This window comes from Bos javanicus, chromosome X (assembly GCF_032452875.1).
Source record: "Bos javanicus breed banteng chromosome X, ARS-OSU_banteng_1.0, whole genome shotgun sequence".
In the NCBI taxonomy this organism is placed as follows: Eukaryota; Metazoa; Chordata; class Mammalia; order Artiodactyla; family Bovidae; genus Bos; species Bos javanicus.
The window spans coordinates 71,140,230-71,145,737 of NC_083897.1; the positions used below are offsets into that span (position 1 = coordinate 71,140,230).

The window sequence follows — 5,508 nt, forward strand, 5'->3', positions numbered from 1 at the left end:
CAGAAATCCCTTGCATTCCTATACACTAATGAGAAAACAGAAAGAGAAATTAAGGAAAAAAATCTTATTCACCATTGCAACGAAAAGAATAAAATACTTAGGAATATATCTACCTAAAGAAACAAAAGACCTATATATAGAAAACTATAAAAATCTGGTGAAAGAAATCAAAGAGGACACTAATAGATAGAGAAATATATCATGTTTATGGATTGGGAGAATCAATATAGTGAACATGAGTATAATACCCAAAGCAATCTATAGATTCAATGAAATCCCTATCAAGCTACCAACGAATATTTTTCACAGAGCTAGAACAAATAATTTCACAATTTGTATGGAAATACAAAAAACCTCAAATAGACAAAGCAATCTTGAGAAAGCAGATTCGAACTGGAGGAATCAACTTGCCTGACTTCAGGCTCTACTACAAAGCCACAGTCATCAAGACAGTATTGTCTGGCACAAAGACAAAAATATAGATCAATGGAACAAAATAGAAAGCCCAGAGAAAAATCCGTGCACCTATGGACACCTTATATTTGACAAAAGAGGGAAGAATATCGAATGGAGAAAAGACAATCTCTTTAACAAGTGGTTCTGGGAAAACTGGTCAACCACTTGTAAAAGAATGAAACTAGAACACTTTCTAACACCGTACACAAAAAGAAACTCAAAATGGATTAAAGATCTAAATGTAAGACCAGAAACTATAAAATTCTTAGAGGAGAACATAGGCAAAACACTCTCCAACATACATCACAGCAGGATCCTCTATGACCCACCTCCCAGAATACTGGGGGGAAAAAGCAAAAATTAATAAATGGGACCTAATGAAACTTAAAAGCTTCTGCACAACAAAGGAAACTATAAGCAAGTTGAAAAGACAGCCTTCAGAATGGGAGAAAATAATAGGAAATGAAGCAACTGACAAACAACTAATCTCAAAAATATACAAGCAACTGCTGCAGCTCAATTCCAGAAAAATAAACGACCCAATCAAAAAATGGGCCAAAGAACTAAATAGACATTTCTGCAAAGAAGACATACAGATGGATAACAAACACATGAAAAGATGCTCAACATCACTCATTGTCAGAGAAATGCAAATCAAAACCTCAATGAGGTACCATTTCACGCCAGTCAGAATGGCTGCTATCCAAAGGTCTAGAAAAAATAAATGCTGGAGAGGGTGTGGAGAAAAGGGAACCCTCTTTCACTGTTGGTGGGAATGCAAACTAATACAGCCACTATGGAGAATAGTGTGGAGATTCCTTAAAAAAACTGGAAATAGAACTGCCATATGACCCAGCTATCCCACTGCTGGGCATACACACTGAGGAAACCAGAATTGAAAGAGACATGTGTACCCCAATGTTCATCACAGCACTGTTTATAATAGCCAGGACATGGAAGCAACCTAGATGTCCATCAGCAGATGAATGGATAAGAAAGCTGTGGTTCATATACACAATGGAGTATTACTCAGCCATTAAAAATAATACATTTAAATCAGTTCTAATGAGGTGGATGAAACTGGAGCCGATTATACAGAGTGAAGTAAGCCAGAAAGAAAAACACCAATACAGTATACTAACGCATATATATGGAATTTAGAAAGATGGTAACGATAACCCTGTATGCGGGACAGCAAAAGAGACACAGATGTATAGAACAGTCTTTTGGACTCTGTGGGAGAGGGAGGGGGTAATGATTTGGGAGAATGGCATTGAAACATGTATAATATCATATAAGAAATAAATTGCCAGTCCAGGTTCGATGCAGGATACAGGATGCTTTGGTCTGGTGCACTGGGATCAGCCAGAGGGATGGTATGGGGAGGTGGGAAGGGGGTTCAGGATTGGGAACATGTGTATACCCGTGGCAGATTCATGTTGATGTTTGGCAAAACCAATACAATATTGTAAAGTAATTAGCCTCTAATTAAAATAAATAAATTTAAATTAAAAAAAATAAAAAATTTGCCAGTAGTAAGTTCTTCCATACCTAAAATTAAAGATCAGCAACATTCCATTGGTTAGGGTGCATCAATTCTTAAAAACTAGTTATGATCCAACACTGCTGCTGCTAAGTCACTTCAGTTGTGTCAACTCTGTGTGACCCCATAGATGGCAGCCCACCAGGCTCCCTCGTCCCTGGGATTCTCCAGGCAAGAATACTGGAGTGGGTTGCCATTTCCTTCTCCAATGCATGAACGTGAAAAGTAAAAGGGAAGTCGCTCAGTCATGTCCAACTCTTCACGACCCCATGGACTGCAGCACACCAGGCTCCTCTGTCCATGGGATTTTCCAGGCAAGAGTACTGGAGTGGGGTGCCATCGCCTTCTCCAATACTAGTAGTTCTTTTATCTGAGAAAAAACTTTTCAGAAGAAATACCTGCCCTATGCTAATTACCAGCAAGAATGCAGGCCTCTACAATCCAAGGCCATTTAGATCCTTGGTTGGCTTAGGTCTTGAACTTCTCTCAAAAGGAAATAAGTCTGAAAGTCAATGACAGACTTTAAAGTTTCTTGAGTTGAAACAGAGGCAGATTCCATCTGGCTGAGAGCACTGACTCAGCTATCACTAGGAAACAAAGGTGGGTGTTTTCTGACTTCAAAATCAAAATACACGTTTTTATGTGTGAAAGCAGAATGTTCATCCTTGATTCAAAATTTGTATGTCCCATTTTAGAAGGCTGTTTCTTCACTTTGTATAAAGCATTGTGATAAGGATCTCCAGATTGACAAATTACATCATAGTGACTGCCAGCAATTGCCTGGAACTCTAGAGTGCACTTGGTGCCATGCATGATGTCCTATAGAGGCACTACTGGGCATAGCCAGGCAGTTTGAAGTTAATCTATATGCCCCCAGGAAGGCTCCACCACCCAGCAGTGCCCCAAGTGACCTGCAGCAGCCATCTAGCTCGATGCTGTCATCATCCAGGGCATCCTGAGAGGCTATGGTGGCTCCTTAACAGAGCTGTGGGGAGACTAGGGTCAGGTCTGCATCAACTGGTGCACAACAGACCTTTGCCCCTTGTGGATGTCCCACAAAGACACACTGCAGTCTCTCTGAGCCTTGGAGATATTAGGGATCAGAAGTGATCCATTGGGTGTGGGTGAGGCGTGCTGAGGACCTAGGACCAGGAAAAAGCTGGGAAGGAAGACATTTGAGTTTCTTAAATGGATGGCTAATGTCCCCTAACTTATGTTGACAATATATACTCCATTTAATAATCCAAAGGAAAAATTATGTGTCAGTAAAGCCTGCTGAAACACAGAATTTTGGAAGGGACTATATATATATAAATTGTTAAAAAAAATAAAGCAGGGCACATTTTAAAAAATAGGTCACAAATTCAAATCCAACCACTTATACTGTAAATGAAATAGCATAGCATTGAATTCAACCTGATTGGGTTTGAATCCAAAATATATCATATACTTTTACCCTTATACCCACGGGATCTTTGTAAAATGAAAACAATATCACCTACCTTGCAGAGGTTTTTTTTTTTTTTTAAGATTAAATATGAAGTTTATAATATTACCTGGTACTCAACATATGACAGATATAATATTATTATAAGAAGAAAATATTAACTTGTTACTGCAACTAAGTAAGGTACAGAAAATTCCAAGTACAGATAAATACATCCACAGTTATTAAATTAAGTTTCTTGTCTAGGCTAGAAATGTATTTGTGAGAAAATTTTTCAGAGGGCAATATTGCAATGAGACTTCAGCTTAAGACTGAAGTCCAGAAAATTCTAAACAACTCTAAACTACTTAAATTATTTGCCATCCTTCCTACTCAGTACCAATATGTCAGATAAACCAATTCCAACATATTCTTCCTGATGCTTTTTGCAGGGGTGTACCTAGAAAGAAGCAGGAAAAGTCAATATGTATTCTGACTGCTGAGTGATAGATTATCTGGAATTCACCAATTGCTCAGTATCCTTTGACCTATATTGTCCCTTTAAGGAATTTTCTTTCATAAATAATATGTCATCAACCTCGTCCTACCATCCTAAATTGCTTTCAACCCATTCTGAACTTCTTCCCAGCCCTTCATCTCAAAGGTTCACTAATAATTTTGGTGGTTACTGATTAAGAACATAAACTGTGACCTCCCTGAAGTGCTTGAATTTCTTCATTGGAAATTGTAAGACCTTCTTACACACACATACACACACACACACACAGCTCAAAACTTTCAACATGTTAAAGAACATTATAATCATAAAATGTCCTATAACATGTATAGGTATATGCAGGCATATTTAATTTTATAGATATGTGTACTTGCACTTCTGCTTTATAAATATACCTGATATTTGCATTATTGTTTTAGAAATGTACCTAACTTGTGATTGAAAAAAAAAAAAAAACACAAATAATTTCTAATTTGAGTGCTATCTCAAAGAATCTCCCCTGAATAACTCAGAAGTTATTTAATCTATAGTAACATTAATGTTTTTCAGTTAAATATAAAATGTACCCCTTTCCCCTCTTCTTACATTTATGGAACAGTTGAGGTTCAAATTACACACTTGGCTGACTGGAATTTTGCTGTTAAAAAATTCCATGCCACCATGCATGGATTACACGTGGGCCAGAGAATAACATAGCCTTGAGAATGCGATTCCCAAAACAGCCAGCGCCTGGGTCTGTTGTAGCATTTTTCCATTTAATTTATTTTTCATAATGCTGATTTTGACATTCACATAGATCTTCAGTAACTGTCCAGAGTAATTTAGCATTGATAATACAAACCATTTCTTGAACTTCTTTAATACAGTTGCTTTTATCCCTTTATAGTATTAGTCATTATTAATTTTTGATAAAAAATAAAATGGGAGTGTTCATTTTCAGAGGCATGCTAATTAGTTCTGCCTTAAGTTTCCTCAAGGTGTATTTATGTGTTTGTGTGTGAATATATATACGTTGTGTATATACTTCTAGATAGGTTGAAAACAGGCTTCTGCATAATTATGAACTGTTGAACCGATTTTATTAGTTTACTCAGGCTTCTGTAACAAAGTACCATAAACTGGGTGGCTTAAACAACAACTTACTGTATCAACAGTTCTAGAGCACAAGGTATCAGCAGGATTGGTTCTTCCTGAGGAATGTGAGCAAAAGTTCTGTTCCATGCCTCTCTCTTTGGCTTATAGGTGGCTGTTTATATATCCACATAATGTTCTTTCTGTGTATAATCCTGTCTCCAAATTTTCCCTTTTTGTAAGGACACAGGTCATATTAAATTGGGGCGAACTGTAGTGGCCTCATTTTAGCATGATAAAGACCCTATCTCCAAGTAAGTTTATATTATAGTGAACCTCAAGTTAGGACTTCAACATTTAATTTTAGAGGAACACAGTGTGGCCCATGCTGAGATCTTCTTTTCAAAGAAAACACATCCTTCAATTATATGTTTTTTTATTTCAATGAGTTTAAGCAAAATTGAATAGTCAACCAGATTGTCTATTTAACTTTAA

At 37.0% G+C, this 5,508-nt stretch overlaps 1 pseudogene; it reads right to left on the minus strand.

The window, feature by feature from the left end:
* Positions 1-2,087: 2,087 nt before the first annotated feature.
* Positions 2,088-5,163, minus strand: LOC133242596 (transmembrane emp24 domain-containing protein 7-like; annotated as a pseudogene).
* Between the last annotated feature and the right edge of the window lie 345 nt (positions 5,164-5,508).